Raw genomic sequence first — 21,338 nt, 5'->3', positions numbered from 1 at the left:
CATTCTGACATTTGCCACAGAAAAGAATGTAAAATTTTTATGATGTTTGTCACTTTAAAAATACCACCCTGTCTTTGCCATGACATTTTATTAGAATTGACTTAAATTTACCTTTACATCTGCAAAAATTTTGGGTGACTCAAACAAATGGGCCATACGAAGCCTCAGGAGGATGGGCACAATAGAGGCTCTGCAGATGGCTCTGAATTAAATATATTAGCTGCTTGGCTGTCTGTCCAAACACCTGATTTTCCTATGTAAGTGGAGAAATTGACATTAATTTTTATGAGGCAAAATTTTATTGTGCATGGGGAGCTTTGTTCCCAGAGGACTGATACATGGGTGTCAAGGTCTACTGGTGAGTAATTGTTTAAAATTTATACTTTTCTGTGATGGTAATAAATAAACATAAGGGAATGGTAACACATGAGACCAAACTATGCGTGATAATTATATGAGGTCATTCATCTCCTTAAATTATCAGATGTGACACAACCTGTGTGTGTGGCATCTAAAAACCAGCTGAGTCCCAGTGTGCATGACTGTGACAGAGGAGCCACTGAAGGTTGCAAGCCTTGGATTTGGTCCTACCCCTTTTGGGTTTTTCCACATATGAAGTAAATTGGCTCCCGGATTCTATTCTTGTAATATGCACAGGGAGCCAAAACCTGGGGTCAGCAGGCTACTCAGAATCGATTTTTTTCCTTCTTCCTTCTGTTACCTCTGTATGTCTACCCTAATTGCAGAGAAACACCTGTATCAGTCACACAGATGTATACATATATATGACATATGTGTGTATATAATAAATGTTCCACAGTATATAAACATCAAATGTATATTATAATGATTTATATCAAGTGAAAATTACAATAAGGTATGAAGAAAATATACATGCAGATTCAGATGTGCTACATGTATGTAGAAATATACATTTAGAAAACATTATAAAACATGAAAATGCTTTGTAGTATCCAGAAATGCCAGTCATCCATGGGAAAGATTGTAAATTTATAAGGTGTAACTGAAACATCAAATTGGATGTGATGTATCACTGCTGATTACTGTTTTAGTTTTTTGTCCAGTTTGAGTCCTGTGATCCTACTCTTTCACGTCTTCAAACACACAGTGATTCTGTATTGCTCTACTAACTCCCAGAAGTTGCTAAGTTGATAGATATTTAAGTAAAGCTAGAACCATATGAGTCTATGCTGTGGTAGTTCAGAGGACTCAAGGTAGGCGGTCTGATATACTGGAAAGATTCAGGATTTTGAGTCAGAGAATCCTAAGGTTGAACCCTGTTAGCCTGTGTGATCTTGGAAAGTTAATTTTCCTTCAGTTTCATTTCATGTTCTGTAAAAGTATCATATACCATACCTTTTAGGGAAAATAGTAAGGCTTAAATGAGAAGCCATCAAGTACTTGTCTATGTATATCCCACTGAATTTATTGAGCAAAGAGTGAAAAGTATTACAGTAGTTTCTTCATCTTTTCTTATTCTAACGTGGAGCCATTAGAACTAGACATTTTTTCTTGATTTTCTAATCTCCTGGAGGAATCTGTAGAGATTAGTAAAGATTACTACTTTCTCTTACGCTTTTCACATTAATCTGGTTAGAACACTAGGGGAAAAACCTCTGGAATGGGAGTGGGAAAGGGAGGACCAAGTCAAAAAATAAATAAATACACTGCACCAGATCGTTCCTTGCCTATCATCCTGATTTATGTTTAAGATTTCTTATGCTATGTGTCATGGCTTTTGTCTGAAGCTGAAGATGGGAGTTTGCGCCATATCCTTTCTGTTTACTAGAGCATACAGAGTCCTGCCAAGTTACACTGGTCTCCTGTAATTTAAATGGATTTAGATGTCGGATCTATGCTGAGTATCATTAAAACTTCCTTCTTGTATGTGACTATGAAGTAATTACAATTCTAATAAGTTATCATAGATGGTATGGTTGCTGCCTTTCTGGTTTTTTTTTTTTTGGAAGCGTCTTGCTCTGTTGTCCGTGCCTCGCTAGTTTTAAAACAATATTTTGGAGAGATGGAGTCTTGCTATTTCACTTTATTACCCAGGCTGGTCTCAAACTCCTGACCTCAAGTGATCCTCCTGCGTCAGCTTCCCAAAGTGCTGGGGTTACAGGTGTGAGTCCTTGCATCTGATCTTGGGTTGCTGCCTTTCTAATTAGGTTTCCTCATCTGAACCTGGGACAGATAGTCATTTGAGTGACTTTTTAGTTCTCCTCAAAACTGTTCTTAACTAGTACCGTATTAATAGTTAATAGAGGAGAATTCATTGCATTAAAAAATTGATGCTTTTGAACATAAGGGTTTAATTATTTCATGGAACTTGCATGGTTGGTTAAAAGTGCAGATTCAAAGCTGAGCTCTACAATTAGCTGGGTAGCTTGAACAAGTCAACCTTCCCATTGATAAAACTCCATAGGTTTCTTGTAATGATTAAAAATATTCATGTAAGACACTGGCATGTAAAGCAGTGAACAAATATGCTTTGAGTAGAAGCAGGATAACAGTCTAATCGGGAAACCGAATAAAAGTATATACTATGTTTTTGCCTATGTGTACATGCCTATGATAAAATTTATTTTATAAATTAGGCACAGAAAGGAGATTAAAACAGCGGTAATAAAATGGAACAGTTATGACACTGTAACACTTTTGGACTTTCGTTGACTTCGGGCAACTGAAACCCCAGAAGGTGAGAGAACACAACCTCGGATAAGGGTCGGGGAGTATATTGTAGTATTTAGTGAAGTCATTGACCTTGCAGAAAAATTGGCCTTGTGTGCAGAAAAATAATTTTAGTGGCCCACTGTCCCTGATGAGTTTGGTTCTGTGAAAGAGGCCCTAGATGTTCTCCCTTAACAATATAGTTCTAGTAATTTTTGAAAATGGAAAATGGTAACTTTAAAGCAACGTAAGCAAACATTACCATACTACATGTAATATAGCATGGTGCTTTTTTTTCCTTCTAAGATAAGCAACAAACATATCATCATTGTTTACCTTGAGTAATAAATGTATATTATGAAATATTTTCAGAAAAGAGTAAAAATCAGTTACATTATGCTGTTTAAAGTATCAGTTCTAATTTTTCAAGACTTTATATTCAAGGTCATAAGGCATTTTGAAGTGTAGAAGAGGGGTGTGTGGAGGCTTATGTGTGGCCCTTTACTGTGTTCAGTTGATGAGCTTTCCTCCTAGTGTATAGGCATGAATAAATGAGAAGAGTTAGAAATACATGCTAGATCTGAATCCGATTATACAGAGGAAATCAAAGACTGATGACCAATTTGAGGTTCAGTGAATCTAAACAAATCAAACAGAATCTTTTTTTTTTTTTTAAGATGGAGTCTTGCTCTGTCACCTCGGCTGGAGTGCAGTGGTGCAATCTCAGCTCATTGCAACCTCCTCCTCCTCCTGGGTTCAATCGATTCTCATGCCTCAGCCTCCTGAGAAGCTGGGATTACAGGTGCATACCATCATGCCCAGCTAATTTTTGTATTTTTAGTAGAGACAGGGTTTCGCCATGTTGGCCAGTCTGTTCTCGAACTGACCTCAGGCGATCCACCCACCTCAGCTTCCCAAAGTGCTGGGATTACAGGTGTGAGCCACCACTTCAGGCCCCAAATAGAATCTTCATAAAGGTATTTTATGCAAAGATAAAATGAATCCTGTGCTGGGTACGGTGGCTCACACTTGTAATCCCAGGACTTTGGGAGGTCGAGGCGGGAGGATCAGTTGAGCCCAGGAGTTTGAGACCAGCCTGGGCAACACAGGAAGACCTCATCTTTACAACAAATTAAAAAATTTTCTGGATGTGGTGGCATGCACCTATTAGTCCCGGTTATGCAGGAGACTGAGGTGAGAGGATCACTTGAGCCCAGAGGTCAGGGCTGCAGTGAGCTATGATCCAGCCGCTGCACTTAAGCTTGGGCAACAGAGCAAGACCCTGTCTCTTAAAAAAAAAAAAAAAATTGAATCTCATGTTTAAAATTTGGTAATGTAAATTTACTTATTTATTTTGGTTTCGTGTTTTCTGTGTAGCATACTATCACAAACTGAATGGTTTAAAACAGCATACATTTATTATCTAACAGTTTCAATGCTGAGGAGTCGTGGCGGCCCTCTGTTGAGTCTCACAAGGCTGCAGTAACATGTTGCCTGGCCCTCATTCCTGTATGGGGCTGCTTCCTGCTCCTCTTTCAAGATCTTGTGTTTGTTGAGGTCCTCTCAGGACATGACAGTTTATTTCTTCTCGACTAGAGGGAAAATTTCTTCATTCAGAAAGGGGACTCAATCTCATTGAAGGGCATTCAGCTGATTAAGTTAGACCATCCATTATATTCTCTTTATTGATTCATTCATAATCAAGTGATGTTAGATCTTAATTCCATCTGCAGAATTGCATCACCTTTGCCACATAACATCACATAATTAAAGAAGTGACATCCCTTCATGTTATGGGTCCCGCTCATACTCAAAGAGAATGGGTTTTGCAGGAGTGGGAATTATGAGGGTCATCTCAGAATCCTGTTTGCCACAGGTGTTATTATTAGGCAGCCATCATAAACACACCAAAAACTAAAAGAAGAGAATGCTCATTTCTTTCCTACTTTATTTGTTCACGATTTGGGAAATGCTGTGAAACATCGGATGACCTATCATTCTTTTGCCTTCAGGCAAACTGTGTTGTGTCACATTGGTTCTGATCCATCCTGTAAGGAAAGTAAATTCCAATAGCTCATTAACTAGTCATTAACGGTGCTGTCATAATAAGTTAGCTGAACTTAACACTTTCTGCAAGGAAGAATTCTCTTTGCTATGGTTTAAGCTAATTTATACCATTATTGTCAATAAATGTGTCGAAAAATTATAGCGCAATTCTTTTGAAACGTAAAGGATTATGATCCTTCCAAATTAAGGTTTATGTTTGGGTCTCTCCTGAAAAATATGCATTTATTTGCCTACATAAACTAGCTAATACTCTACAGTCCTAAACAGCATCTGTTTTTTCATATGTATCAGTATGAAATGATAATGTCCTCTGACGCCCCAGTTATAAAATATTAATGATTTCCTCACTTCAGTGAGTAGATTTAGGTGAATAGCTATGACTTACATTTCTCAAAGAAAAAAAATAATGATAACATACTTTTTAATACTGTTTATGTACTGGTTGCTCAGTAAATTTTCCTTAAAAAGTGGCTCCTTCATATACTCTATACAGGTTGTTCCCTGCTCAGCCTGTGCATATCCTACGTCGTTTTATTTTCAAAGTGCTGCTGGTTGTCTGATTTGTTCAGGGTTTTTCTTATTATAACTGTGGCAATAATTAATTTGCTAACACCAGGGAATGCTGGCCAGAGTAATTGTCTAATTCAGTGCTTTTCACACTAACCGTGCTAAAGGGATAGGGCTTATTTATTTATTTTGTAAATTTTATATCTATTGCAAAGGTATATTTTTGTGAAATGGAATGAGAATCAATTAATAGAAAAATGAAATTTAAAAAGATAGACAAATCATAAACCTTAATTAAATTCCACAGCCATAAAATTACTCTTTTGAAACTGTTTTAAAAGTGTGTAAACACTCCCAATTTGGGTACTTTTCTTGTGGACTGGTAGGCACAGTTCCCAGATTAGCAGCATCTGAGTAGCATAATCTGAGTATAATCTAAATAGCTCTAGTTTACTTTATTTGAGTATTTAAGACATAACTAAATTACTGTTTTCAGTTTGAAAATGGCATTACCAAAACTACAATAGAAGATTTTCATGTTAAATGATTTTACATGACAGTGATATGCTCTACTTTAACACTTAACTTTCTGTTTTAGCTATGAATAGCAATGGCCTTTTCCTCAAAGTAATCGCAATGCTTTGGTATGAAGGGAGCCTGCTATTTGACTGTTACAAGCTGTAGTTCCTTGCCAGAATTTTGTTGTTCATAAGCAAATTTGGCTTTTAATGTGTTCTCTTTAGAACATTTACTGTTTGCCATGAATTCAAACACTTGCTGTCAGCAAATGAACTATTTTGATACTGCAGTGAAAAGGAGGACTGCATACTCTTTATTGGTAGTTTCAGTAAATCAGCTAATCTGAGGGTAACTAGTCTTTTCTGATGGCTTCTGAGGTTATTTCTATGTAATCAAGAAGCAGATATATGCTAAATTGTTAATCCTCAAAGATTTGATGTCCAAGAATGAAGATTAAAAACATTAATGCATGCCTGGGGCAGGTTGAGTTCTCTTTACACTTAAAAAAAAGTGTATATATATGTATGTATGTATGTGTGTGTGTATATATACGTATATGTGTGTGTGTGTACACGTGTGTGTGTATAAATTTGTATACATACATATATATGTTTAAAGTATATTTGGCCTATGGGGCTGACGCTATATAAAAGTCTCCATTGATTACTCAGATCTCAGAGTGTCTGCCAAAGTTTAAGAGTATAAATAATTATCCCTGCATTGAAACACATCCAGAATTAAACAATATATTCTTGCAAAAGGCAATTAAAAGTTTTCAAGGAATGGAATGTGCCATTTAAGTTTAGTTCAGATGTTCAGTTAGCAAATAGTGAGAATTGCAGAGCTTTTTCATTTTGTGGACCTCAGTTTCTTTCCAGGCATCTGTGCACATTGGAATTAAAATGCATGAAAAAAATGTGTGTGTGTTTTTTTTTTTTTTTTTTTTTTTTTTTTTGACAAAGCCTCTTTTGCTTATTTTCTATTTGTTTGACTGGAGATTTTTCTGACAGCCTGTTGCCAATGATGTTCTTCTATGTTGCATGTAGGATTTTATCTAATGAAACCAAGGCATAAATTATATGAAAAGACTAATTAATACAGGATTATCTGTTTTTTTAAATGCCTTTCGGTGCAGTCTTTACTAGATTATATCTGTCACTATATACTTCTTCCTGAACAGTTGTCTCAAGAACTTTTATAGAGTTTTTCCAGACTGTTAAGATAAACTAGTTTCCTAGAAAATCAGAGTTACATGTTTTAAGACTCCCTTGAGGGTTCTTATTCTGTTTTTCAGTAAGTCACTTAAAATGAGTTGAATTAAACTAGATCTTTTTACAAAGATGCTGCATCTTCCAGATAATACTTACAATGTCAGGTCAAGAAGAATACCAATATAAACTGCTAGACATACTCTTGCTAAACTTCCTAGAGTAGCTTTTCCCTTTAAGTGATTTTCAGGATAAGCTCACAACAAATACATTATTGATAAATTTCCTTGTAAATAACATCATGGATGTTATTCATCAAGGATGAAAATTTTTAGGAAAGAGAATGCAGTGGCCATGATGCTAAGAGATATCTGCTGAAATCTTACCAATAGAAATTGTCCAACACCTTGGTGACCATTATAGTTAATTATTGCAGTAAAATATTAATTGTTACTACATTTTATGTGCACATCATTTAAAGTATCTTGGCAAGATGACCCTTAAACATGAATATTTTAATTTATTTGCAATTTGGCTGAAAATATGGAATGGGCATTTAAAGCCAGATGTTGCCTCATAAACCTCACGTCTAAAAAGTAAGTATTCTCTTCTTTGTGAACAACTTCAGTTAGGGGATGGCTAGGCCTTTTCTCAGGGCTCCATAGAATGAAAGAAAGAGAAACTATGTTTAAGGACTATAAATGGATGAAGTCACCACAACATTTACTGCATCATGAGAAATTTTAGCAGACCAGAATTGTTGATTCCAAATTATCTGTAAGATCATTCTGTAGATGTCAGATAGTCCTGAAATAAAATTCTTTGTGTTTTCCTTTATCTTCCCTGACCATCCTCATTTGCAATGAGAAGGTGAATTGAGGCACATTTATGCACGTTGAAAGAGATGAAGCATTCTTAGTAGTGTAGGAGGCAGTCATCAACTGTGACAAAATTTGGTTTTGTGTTCATCTGCCTCACTTTCCCTACCCTTCTACCATGATATTTATTCTTTTTTGGGGTATCAGTGCCCAAACGCTCTTCCTAGATTGATCAAATTCAAACTGTTATTTTTATGTTTCACCCATGATTTGAGCCTTCTCCCCTTCAAAATTCAAAGGAACCCTTCTGTCTCAAACCATTGGATAAGCAGAATCTTCCTAGTGATGTCATTTTAAAGAGAGTTTATTAGCACAGATAAATCTCTACTGTGTAGGCCGTTTAACTGCAAACTGTATTTTTTAAGAGATAATTGTTTAGTAGTTCTGTTCTGATTGTGATTGCTACTGCCATACACTGTTTCAGAAGAGGAGCTTCTGGAGTATCTCCTTCTGAGAGTTTGCTTACCAATGTCTTGGCATAAAGTCATGGAGCAGGTTTTGAAAGAATAGTTCTAATTTACACTCCCACCAACAATGTAAAAGCCTTCCTATGTCTCCACATCCAGGAGGATGGATGCAGCAAACCACCATGGCATGTGTGTACCTATGTAACAAACCAGCACGATCTGCACATGTACCCCAGAACTTAAAGTATATATAAAAAAGAATGGTTCCTGGGGTTTCCCCCTTTCTAACATCAGATTCTGTCTCCTTAGAGCATTAGATTCTGTTCTAAAACAAAGTCATCATTTTAAATAGATATCAGTGATGCATAATAAAGTAGTTCTGATAAACTGAGCATGGCCAGGATAAAGCTGCTCTGTATGTTGCATTTTGTAATAATAAAGCAAAAGGCTTTTTAATAAGATTATTGATAACTGAATACCCATGTGGTAGATTGAGGGACAGAACATTAGATAAGAATAAAAATGTTTTGAAGGATATGGACTTGAAGAAGCGTAAAAGATAGTTGAGTGTTATCCATAAAGAACTAAATGATAACAACCAACATTAGAGAAAAGTGTGGCCTTATTTACGTTTTTTCCTGCTTGCTATCATTTTTCTGTTTTTTGTCATTCTTAATTGAAGGGCAAAAATTTGCTCCATATACAACATAATACAAATTTGTCACAGGCAAGTACTCTGCAAAGTTGTTTATAAATAATGAGGCAGGGACTTCAAAACATTTAAAGCAATTATTTCTTTAAAAGTATATCAGAGATTTCAAGCATTTTTTAGGAGACAGAACTGGATTTCCAACTTATGTCTAGTTAAGTACATTTGTGAATACTTTTCTGATGCTTTTATCTGACAATGAGAATGGTTCTGTTTCTGACCTTGATAATATGGTAGGTTAAAAGCAGTGCAAGTTTTAACTTTAAGGGGAAAAAACCATGAGTTGGTAATGGATGAAAACTGGAAATTAAGAGATCTTTGGAATCTTCAGTTAATATTACATATAATTTAGTTTTGCATTTTGTAGATGCCAGGAAAATATCAGGAATTCTGGTCATGTATATTTCTGACCAATCCTTCATCTCTCCTAAATTCAGACACAGCGTGATGAATGTTAAACTTTTTTATTTTAATTTTATAGAACTTGTTTGTACTTCCTTGTGTAGTATTTGGTGACAATTCATAATTACAATTTTGACAAGCTAGGAGAATCATATCAGGAAAACTTGACTGAAAATAACTATTAAGGTCTATTAAAATGCACTTATGGGACATAATATTAACACATAGAATTTATGCAAAAATCACTAATTTTTCTCACATAGCCTAAGGCAGAATTTCTCACCCTCAGGACTGTTGACATTTTGGATCAGATAGTTCTTTGAAGTGGTGGGGGGCGGGGGCGCTGTCCAGTACTGTAGGATTTTAGCAGCATCCTTGGCCTCTGCATGGTAAATGTCAGCAAGCAACCCCACCTCAAGTCATGACAATACAAAATGTCTCCAGATATCATCAGATGTCTCCTGCAAAATCACCCCTGGTGGAAAACCACTGCTGGTTTTACTTTAAAACCTGGTGGTTTACTTTAAAGTAAAACCTGGTGGTTTTACTTTAATGCAGATATCTAGTTGAATCTGCATAGTAAATTGACCCATGATACATGTTCCTGTTGCCAGTGGTGTCTAATTCTGGCTAACTCTCATAATATTGATGTGGTGTTTGCATTTTGCTAAAGTTTTATCACATCAGTGAGTTTTATTCATTAATTCCCGATAACGAGTATGCTTTTAAAACTGGTAAATTGGGTAGTTCAAATTATTTTCTAAATTAAGCTATTAAATTTAGTGCTTGGTGAAGCAGGAAGTGTAATTATGTAATGTACAGTCAAATGTCCAGGGGTGAAATTCCCTTGTTCCTAGACATCTGTGAATTTCCTGAAGGAAAATTTTGCAGTGAAACATGTCTTTAGCAGAAAGGTACTAGTGTCTGTTCTTTCCTGCTGGGTCTAGAGCGGAAATGAGACAATATATCCTGCCCATGTATACCGCATAAAATGCTTTGTAGATACCAGGAAGGCTGGACAGTTGCCAGGGTGGCTTGTGGGCAAGCTGTAATTAACATGGACACACACTCTTGCTAAGGGTATTTGTTTCACCTGGGAAAGCTGTATAGTAAACTAATGAAGTTTTTTTTTTTGCCTTGGCTGAAAGTGTTTGGCTTTTTTCACAGAGGAACAATTACAGAGACCCCAAAACAATAAAAGCACTTTGGAGACAGGCTCATGACACTATGACACTTTACTTATAGGTATATATTCAGTCTTATATGCGGCTCTGAAATTTTATAGGGCTGGCCTGAACTCTGATACACTAAAAATATCTTGGTGAGTATGAAAAGAATACCAAGTGTTTCTGCTCAGCTACTTTTTCTGTAAATGGAGAATGCTTGTTGTCTTATAGGACAGTGCACTTGCAAGAGTGACACCACAAAGTGGTGTATTATAGAAACAGACATACCAGCGATCACTGTCTACATTGGTTAGGAGGGAATGCTATTAGGTGAGGGAAAATGTAAACTCCGAATCTCTGTTATGGAGTAATCTTTTTGCTTTATTCTATCAAAAAGTACTATCTCTGCTTCTTTTTCTTCTTTGTATAAAGAAGAAATAATATTTCACTTCTTTAGTTGATGGGGCTCTTAAATATTTCAGATGCATTCTCCTCTTACTGTCTGATATGATTTGGCTGTGTCCCCACCTAAATCTCATCTTGAATTGTAATTACCCTCATCCCCATGTGTTGTTGTTGGGGGGTCAGGTGGAGATAATTGAATCGGGGCGGTTTCTCCCATCCTGTTCTCATGATAGTGAGTTGGTTCTCGCAAGATTTGATGGTTTTATAAGGGACTTCCTCCTTTGCTGGACGTTCATTTCTCTCTCCTGTGACGAAGGATGTGTTTGATTCCATTTCCACCGTGACTGTCAGTTTTCTGAGACCTCCGCAGCCCTTCGGAATTGTGAGTTAATTAAACCTCTTTTTTTTTTTTTTTTAAATAAATTACTCAGTCCCAGGCAGTTCTTTATAGCAGCTTGAGAACAAACTAATACATTGTCTTAGGAAAGACTGAAAGACCCATGTTGATGTGGTTACTGTCTCCTTTTAATATTGTCTTCTCCATAATACTTTTTTTGTATATCATTTTGTTTACAAAATGTAAATATGTTACATTCTCACTATATGCAAAATCTAATGCATTTTTCACACACTGATCTTCCCCTTTTTTAAAGTACTCAATATTTATACATGAGCAGAAGGATCACTGCCCTTTTACCTACTAGCTATAGTCTGTTCTGTACCTACTATCACTTTATTTGCATTCGGCTCTTCCCTTTGTTTACTGTCATGTTGGATGTGCGTAGGACCCTCTGGTTTTTGCCTGTAGTCTAGCCTAATTATTAATAATTCTCTTTCACTCTCAAAAGTGTTCAGGTCAGAAAACAGATTTCATGGTGGCCCTATGCTGAGGCTATCTTACTAATACATCTTCCATCTGGTGTCGTCTTTAGGAAATCTGGATTCTATATTACTAATGTGTATATGTTACATATAGTGAAACTATATCAACTTCTGTACATATATGTAGATTGTAGATATATTAATTTGAATAAGCCACAATGACTAAGAAACACTTTTTGCCTCTTCATATGCTGGATCACTCTTTCCTTTACATGTGTTAAGAAATGGGATAATTAGTATGTGTTATATTCCGCAATAGCAGTTTAAGATCTTTAAACAACTGTAAGTAGCCAAGTTATACAAACCGTTAATATCAAAAACAATCCTAATTTAGGCATTACATATGAGACTGCTATTGAATACCCACATGGGTTGACTTGTGTTCACCCAAAATTCCTGTGTTAAGTTTCTCGCCCCAATGCTTCAGAATGTGACCTTATTTTGAAATTGGGTCTTTATAACTAGCTAGGATCAGATCGTATTAGAGTAGGGTGGGCCCTTAATCCAATATGATGCATGTCCTTATACAAAGGAGCAATTTGGACACAGACGTGTACCCAGGATCAGTAATTGGAGAGTGCATCTGAAGATTGGAGCTATGCTGCCACAAACCACAGAACTGCTAGTAGCAAAGGGAGAGAACTTGAGCAGATCTTTCCTGAGAGCTCTCTGAGGGAGCATGGCCCTGCAGACACCTAATTTCAGACTTCTAATTCCTCAACCCTGAGACAGTACATTTATGTTGTTTTAAGCCACGCAGCTGGCAATATTTTGTTATGGTAGCCTGAGCAAACTAATCCAGACACTGTTACTTTTGTTTTGCTGCTCTGTTGGGATGGTCATGACATCACTATTCAGTCATGTAAGGACTGGTGGGTCATATTGTCATCATAATACCACAGTTATTACAATGATTATATTTTAAATGAGATTTTAAAAATTATTTATGTATTTAAATTTTTGTTTCTTTTTTTGAGATGGAATCTCATTCTGTTACCCAGATTGGAGTACAGTGGCAGGATGTCAGCTCACTGCAACCTTTGCCTCCCAGGTCCAAGCAATTCTCCTACTTCACCTTCCCAAATAGGTGGGATTACAGGTGCCCACCATCACACCCAGCTAATTATTGTATTTTTACTAGAAATGGGGTTTCACCGTGTTGGTCAGGCTGGTCTTGAACTCCTGACCTCAAGCAGTCCACCTGCCTTGGCCTCCCAAAGAGCTGAGATTATAGGTGTGAGCCACCTCGCCTGGCCTGAGATATTATTAAAACATAATTCCTTTAGAATATTTAGTATTGAATCTTTCTTGTGTTTGGATTCCCATATATGATCTTTTACTGGTTATGTGTACACATACTGATCTATACACATTGATTCATCTATCTTGCTTTTCTTCTGGGCATTTTTTCATTTTTTCTCTTATAAGAAAATATACATTAATTAAGATTAAATCTAAAGCAATAAGCCAGATTTTTTTTTTTAAAGATGTAGTGCATTAAGCTAAAGACAAAATTCAAAATCTTATGTGGCACACAGCCGATCAGTGGGTAAGAGTCATACATAACCTGCCTGACCAGAGTGAGAATATATATGCAATCTTGCCCATTATTGGGTCCTATAGACCAAAATTTCAGGTACTCTTTTTTTTTTTTTTTTTTGATATGGAGTTTCACTCTTGTCACCCAGGCTGGAGTGCAATGGCATGATATTGGCTCACTGTAACCTCTGTCTCCTGGGTTCAAGCGATTCTCCTGCCCCAACCTCCTGAGTAGCTGGAATTACAGGTGCCCGCCACCATGCCCAGCTAATTTATGTATTTTTAGTAGAGACGGGTTTCATCATGTTGGCCAGGCCTGTCTCGAACTGCTGACCTCAGGCGGTCTGCCCTTCTCGGTCTCCCAAAATGCTGGAATTACAGGTGTGAGCAGCCAGTTTCAGGTATTTTTATGCACCTTGCAGACTTCATGCCTCAGGAATTTTTCTAGCATTCATGGACAGAGAGATTTATATCTGATGTGTTTTCCTGTACTCTTCTCTGGTACAACTACAGGGGATCTTCTCCAGGTTTGGCAAATGTGTGATAGGTGAATAGGATGATTCTTGCCAGACAGATTTCCCAAGAAATGAAGAGAAACTTTAGGCTTTTAAAGACTTGTTTAATAAAAAAGGGAGCTAATTTAGAAAGTTGTATTTTCTTCTTCCTCTAAATAAGGTAATGTGAGAATAGTACTATCTAACTTGGGACATGTTAAGATAGTATGCATTTGTTAACATGTGCTTTGATAGAATGATAATGATGTGTGTAAATATGAATGAGTAGCTATAACCAGTGCATTAAACACTCAGTTTTACAGAGGTGTACACTTCTATGGTGTATGGGCATGTAGAATCAAAGCCCAGGCTCATTTTGAGTTGTTAGTGCTGGCTATTGAATGTTAAGTTCAAGTACTTGAAGAAGACATTTTTACTATAAACATTCTGGATCAGAATCACTTGTAGGCTCAATCAGTATGGTGTGTCTTCTCTTACAGGACTTGACACTGTGTTCACCCTGGCCCCCCTGGATGGAATACTTTATACGTGCTTTTAATACTCATTGCTTCTCTTGCTTCCCACAAATTAGTATGTAATAGATTATTGTCCATAGTGATGTTTAGTAGGTCTTCTCACTATTTATTTCTTCTGCCATGTTTGTTTAATGTTTCCTTAACCAGTTCTGTAATATATGTGTAGGGTCAGATGTGATTGTGGCATTTCGTACTAGCCAGGGGTCCTTGGGTACAGCAATAAACATCTCTGAGTCTCCATTCCTCATCAGTAAAATGCATTCAGATTCACTGTCTTCGCTAGCACCATGTGTTGTTGTGACATTCAAATGAGGCAATGTATATGTGAATACTTTGAAGACTGTAGAGCATAATATTTACATGTGGCATCAGGTTATTCATCTTCTTCACTAAGCTATCATTTTGGATTTTTATACCATTAATCTTGCCTTTAGGTTGGCGAATGGGCTGTTTGAGGACTGCTTTATTCTGAGCTCATCTTGTACCTGAAATGAAGTTTGTACATCATCTAGTTCAGACACCAGTAATTGTATGCTATGATTTTGCTCCATAAACTGCCTCCAGGTTTACTTGTTGACCAACCAAATAAAATTTTGACTGTACTATTATTACATCTCAGATTATTATTCTAATTCTGTATTAGTGAGTATATATATGTGTGTTTGTATATATATTGATCAAATAATTTAATAAGCATTTCCCATCATAGTTCAAGCCGTGTGTTAGTGTCTGAAGAAACAAAGCCAATAGAACAAGACTGTTTCTTAGATCATTTATAGGCTCATTTTAGCAACAATTAACACATTAAGTATTTATATCTACCACCTTAAAAGCTTTATATTTTTCCTAAATTACTTTGTCTTTACAAAGGATTTGACTGCAATTAAGATTTGTTTTTTATAGTGGAGCCATTCGGGAAAGAATGGTAATATCTCAACAAATGTTTTCCTGCCAAGTATGAATAATAGAACAAGCGTCATTTATTTTCCTAAGGAATGATGGGGCTTGAGGACCAAACCCAATGTCAGCCATTGTCCTGGGGCTCCCTAGGGAGATGTGAATCATGAGGGTGAAGCTCTGCAGCCAGGCAGAGGTGGGAAGACTCGGAGAACCACTTCACAGCCATGGCCTGAAATGCAGACACAACAATTCTTTGGCCGAGAAACCAGGGCATGAGTAGAAATAAACTTGCTGATGACCCATTTTCCTTGGGTAAATGTTAGATGAGATGAAAAATTAATAAGTTAATACAAAGTTTCTTTTGCACAGGTATAAAAATTATTCCTCAGACAAAATATAAAATATTAAAAGTGATTGACTAAGAAATGTTCAATTAGGAACTACTTGGAAATGTTATGTAAGAAATACTGAGGTAGTCTATAAAAATCTGTTTGACTTGGCCTGGCGCGGTGACTCACATCCACACTTTGGTAGACCATGGTGGGCGGATCACAAGGGCAAGAGATCGAGACCATCCTGGCCAAAATGGTGAAACCTCGTCTCTACTAAAAATACAAAAATTAGCTGGGCATGGTGGCATGCACCTGTAATCTTAGTTACTTGGGAGGCTGAGGCAAGGAGAATCACTTGAGCCCGGGAGGCAGAGGTTGCAGTGAGCTGAGATCAATCCACTGCACTCCAGCCTGGCAACAGAGCAAGACTCCATCTCAAAAAAAAAAAAAAAAAAAAACAAAACTGTTTGGCTTGAAAACATAGAAATAATATATAGATATGGGACTAATTCAAATAATACTTCTCTAATTTTTAAGGTTAAATTATTACAGTCAAGAGAGTTTAGCAAATTAATTCTTCACTTTTAACAAACTAAATGCTTCTTTGAATGGCTTATAAACATTTTAGAGCTTTCTTCTTTTGTCATTTGACAAAAATAACTTGGGAACTATTTTATTCTGAATTCTGAATTTAACACAATGTTTTGATAATCTCATGGGAGATGTAGAATGTTCACTCTAAATAGACTTTTTGAATGCTAAGTACTTTTTAACAGATTTCTGCATTGTTTTCCCTATTTATAACCAAGAATTGATGATTTTCTGATAATCATCGATTCTTGGTATATCTTTCAAAAATAAACTGAGTAGTTACCAAGAGACTAACAAATGATTTCCATGTTCTTTGAGAACCAAATCAGAGAAAATGGTTTAAATAGTTACAAGCGCTCGGCTGGGCACAGCGGCTCATGCCTGTAATCCCAGCAGTTTGGGAGGCGGAGGTAGGTAGATTACTTGAGGTGAGGAGTTTGAGACCAGCCTGGCCAACATGGTGAAACCTCATCTCTACTAAAGATGTAAAAAATTAGCCGGGCTGGTAGCGCACAGGTATAATCCCAGCTACTTGGTGGGCTGAGGCAGGAGAATTGCTTGAACCCTGGAGGCGAAGGTTGCAGTGAGCTGAGGTTGTGCCTTTGCACTCCAGCCTGGGTGACAGAGCAAGACTCTGTCTCAAAAAAAGAAAAAAAAAGTTACAGGCACTGATAGTTTTGAACAAAGTTGCAAACATGTAAGTGAAGCCCTAAAGCCCTGAATGGTTTCTGGAAGACTGATCAAGTGTCTAGATACAAATACCTGTGAGATGTGGCCTGTTTTGTTTTTGCGTTTTTAATGCACAGATAACATTGTATATATTTATTTTATATATGATGTTTTTAAGTATATAATACAGGCCTGGTGTCTTGATCCAAGTTTACTTTTAAAAACTACCTGTCATGTGTTTGGTGACATCTATGTGGATGACAGCTCAATAGAACCATTTGAGATAGAGGTAAAGAGGTGATGATTAACTATGAAAGGGGATTTTTTTGGGAGCTGCAAATTCAGATAATGGTATCTGTGTGTGTATGTGTGTGGGTGTGGGTGTGTGATTTAGTTTTCATTTTGGCTTGAGGTAAAGAGTTTAACATCTTGAGGTACTCTCAATTGCTGTGAAAAATTATTTTATTTCTCAGCAAATTTAGACATGTCCTGTGCATGCCTGTTGTGAGAAGTGCATTAAGATGCTGAAGTTTCTCCAGTGAAGACTACTACTCATGAAAAATTCCCCAAGATATTTTCTACTTCTAGCTCTTTTGCTCCATATGCCAGAAAGAATGGGAAGAGGCAAGGTGTTCACATACCTAAATGGAGAAAAGGCTTTGAGGTTTTAGATTCTTGGATGTACATATTAGGTGCTTATTTAAAAATGTCAGCAACATTTAAAATAATATTGCTTCTTTATCTTTTGAGCCATCAGGTGTTTATTTGGCTATAAATTTGTTGTTAGCAATAATAATAATTGGTGGCATCTATTGAGTGCTAGATACCAAGCAGTATGGTAGCGTTTTGCTTATATTACTTAATTCGGGTCTCAATTCTGTAAAACAGGGAAAGACATTATTTTCTCTTTTTAATAAATGAAGACACTGAAGTGTTGAGCAGTTAAATCACCTGTTCTGGACTATATTGACAATAATATTGGGGCAGGGCTGTAACTCATGTCTGTCTGATTTCAAACTTTCAACCACTACATTTCATTCCCCTTTCATGCAGAGCTGCTCGGCATTTATGATAAATATGGCCTTACATGGAGGGCCATTAAAAGATGTTGTTAACAAGTTTATAGTTTCACTTTCTCTAGACTAGTGGTTGTTAACTGGAAGACATTTAGACTGCCATCTCTCTAGATAAAGGAATGGCTTTTAAAAGTCTTGCTTCTCTCAAAGAATAAAGTATTAAGTGGAAGAAACATTTTGTTTTCCAGAAAATAATACATGTGAAAAAAAATCTTCAAAGTAAAACAGGCAAATGAATATCAAAGAAGCTTATTTTAGAATGTAATCCTGTGAGAGAGAGGGCAGTCTTGAAAGATTAAAAAAGATTCTTTTTATGATTATGAATTTGAAACAGCTGGAATGAATGCAGTCATGAGGATCATTTCTGAAAGTTAGGGATATAGAAAGTTAAAAGACTCATCGCTTGGTACTGAGATCACCTGCTTCGTAACAGACAGAAATAGAAGAGTACAAGTGTTAAGAATTCATTCTGCCTTCCCCGTGCTTTTGTCGCTTTATTTTTAGAGATCTGCTAGCAGCAGTTGGGAGCAGGGTTTGCCCTTCTGCGCCTGCTCAGTCAGACTCGGCTTCTCTCTTGCAGTCTCTGCCTCTCTTGACAGGTGTGAGGGACTTCCTAAGTGTCGCAAGCCAGCCACCTGGCATCAGCCACCCCTGATGTAGCGTGCACCTTCAGACCACTGAGCTCATGAAAGAGGTAATTTTTCTACTGCCTGTTAACATGTGTTGATTTTTTTCTTAAGGCTAAGCCAATCTGAATGAAAGGTGTTGGATAGATAGCAGTACAGAAGTGATAAACAATGTTTAATAAAAAATGGATTAGATAAACTGCTATGATGGATTGATTCATAAGGAAAAGGTGAAAAGGTATATTTCAGGGCCTCCCTTACACAACCTAAGCAGATATCATAAAAGTCCCAAATCACACAAACATATGTTTTCTTATAATACAGCAGAACACTTTATTTCTACTAAAATTGTTCATGTGTCTTTATGTTTCTGAAGAAATGAGAGGAACTATTATTTAGAGATTTATCTAAAGCATGCTACTCAGGAGAAAAGTAAGTGTAGTAATTTAAGAGGTCAAGAGTCACAGTTTCAAATATATGAGCCAAAATAATGACATTTTGCTCAGTGATGGGCCACATATATGGCAGTGGTCCCATGAGATTATAATGCTGTATTTTTACTGTCGCCTTCTATTTTGACATTTGTTTAGATAGATAGACATTTACTTATCATTGTGTTACAGTTGCCTACAGTATTCAGTACAGTAGCATGTTGTTTGTAGCCTAGGAGCAATAAGTTATACCATACAACTTAGATGTGTAGTTTTTGCTTTTGCCAGTAGTAGGCTATGCTATCTAGGTTTGTATAAGTATACTCTATGATGTTTGCACAATGACAAAATCACCTAACAATGCATATCTCAGAATGTAGCCTTATCATTAATTGATGCATGACCATACTTAAATATTTAAAACCCAGAAAACAATATTGCACAGAAGAAACCTTAGGCAATGACTTTCTCAGGAACTCTTAGCAATCACATTGCTCGTTGGAATTAGAAGAGGCACAGAGGCTTTATACCACAGATACACATTTGAATCACCTGGAGAATTTTAAAAAGTTACCAGTGCCTCAGCCCTACCCTACAGATTAGGGTAATTGACCAGGCATTGGTATTTTTAAGAATCTACCCAGATGATTTTAGTGTATAGCTAAGGTTGAGAACCACTGAATAAGAGAACCTATCAGTAACTAGTTTTTGCTTTTGCCGGCACTTGCATCATCTTGGGTACCACACCTCACTTCTTCATATTTCAGTTTCCTGTATTAAGAGGCTACCAGAAGAAATAGATCTTTAAAAAACTGGGGACCTCTATAAGGTGTATTCAGAATTATTTACATCCACTTATATTTGGCTTGCATGACTTGCAGAAAGCAACACTTTAAAATGTACTAACATTAACTAAAAAAAAAAAAATGTCACCAGGCTTTCATTATCTGATAATCTGCAAGTAATAGTCACTCAAATGTTTGTTGAATACCTATTATATAGAAGGCGCTGATGTAGAGACTACGGATTTTGGCCTTTTATTTGTTCTCAAGTAATTACAAGCTAGGGAACTAATAGCCAAAGAAATAATTAATATTTCAAAGCTGCGTGTGTCTCACAGGTATGTACAGTAGTTCAATAATGAATGCAGAAAGAGGGTAACAACTCTGGGCTCATGAGGTCACAGAGCCTTCACAGAATCTATGATATTTATGATATTAACCATGTTGTCGGTTTGCCACGCTCCCCATCACGCCTTTTCTCTTAAAGCTTTAGTATCTTTGAAGCTTTGTTGGTAGTTACAAGTGCCTTATATGGTCTTCTCTGTGTACATAAAACTTCTTTGGACCATCTGTAATTAGTTGATTACCCTATGTTTACAACTGCCTGGTACTTGAATATGGTGGTTATCCGAAAGAGTAGCTTTTCATTTGACTTACAGAATGGAATAGGATTTAGGTTCTAGTACAACAGGGTAGGTTTTCTAGTCTGAAGTTAGAAGGAAAAAAAATACTAAGCAAAAGTAGAACGTATACAACTTGATTGAAAAAAGAGAGAAAGTTATCTCAACAGTATCAAAGTACATACCCTGAATCTGTTCTGTGCTGTTACGTGCTAAGTGCATCTTTATTATTATGTTTACAACTTTCCTCAGGTATTAATTACCTTTATTTAGTAAAAAGAGAGGTTTAAAGAATTTCCAGTATCATACATTAGTAAGTCAGGTTTTAGAGTCCCAGCAACCATTCTAATCTCAAAAGCAGTGTTCTTTTCACTCTGCTGTGCTGCCTTGTGTAAAGGAATATGGGAAGAGACAAAGTATAAGGAGAAGCCGGGTGTGATGGCTCACGCCTGTAAGCCCAGCAATTTGTGAGTCCAATGTGGCAGTCCACTTGAGGTCAGGAGTTTGAGACCAGCCTGGTCAACATGGTGAAACCCTACCTCTACTAAAAATACAAAAATTAGCTGAGCATGGTGGCCAGTGCCTGTAATCCCAGCCACTCAGGAGGCTGAGGCACAAGAATCACTTGAACCTGGGAGGCAGAGATTGTGCCACTGCTCTCCAGCCTAGGCAACAAAGTGAGACTCTGTCTCCAAAAAAAAAAAAAAACAAGCTGGGTTGTGGAGTCCTTTAATAATGCAAAGAATATATTTTATTCTGATGGAAGTGGGGAGCCATTGAATATTATTGAAGGAAGGCTATCTTCTGGGTATTTTAGAAGGCTAATCTGTCAGGGCTATGTGGGCTATGTCAGTTCAATAAAAATGATTATTCGTTAAAAAATGATTTCTTGAACATGTGC

The 21,338-nt window shown here is 36.7% G+C and overlaps 1 protein-coding gene across 9 annotated transcripts in view; it reads left to right on the top strand.

The window, feature by feature from the left end:
• CACNA2D1 (calcium voltage-gated channel auxiliary subunit alpha2delta 1) overlaps positions 1–21,338 on the top strand; it is a 487,462-nt gene that overhangs the window by 13,140 nt on the left and 452,984 nt on the right. The window contains exon 1 of one of the 9 annotated variants that reach the window (XM_032276456.1): positions 16,840–18,672. The exons of the other annotated variants lie outside the window; for them this stretch is intronic. The gene's annotated coding sequence lies outside the window, so the exon portion shown is untranslated. Of the gene's footprint in view, positions 1–16,839; positions 18,673–21,338 lie in introns of those variants that run through there. 9 annotated transcript variants of the gene reach the window in all.

Source organism: Sapajus apella, unplaced genomic scaffold, assembly GCF_009761245.1.
Source record: "Sapajus apella isolate SASKATOON/1434 unplaced genomic scaffold, GSC_monkey_1.0 scaffold7, whole genome shotgun sequence".
Lineage (NCBI taxonomy): Eukaryota > Metazoa > Chordata > Mammalia > Primates > Cebidae > Sapajus > Sapajus apella.
Note: the sequence above shows the minus strand (reverse complement) of the source record. Positions and strands in the feature narration are given on the sequence as shown.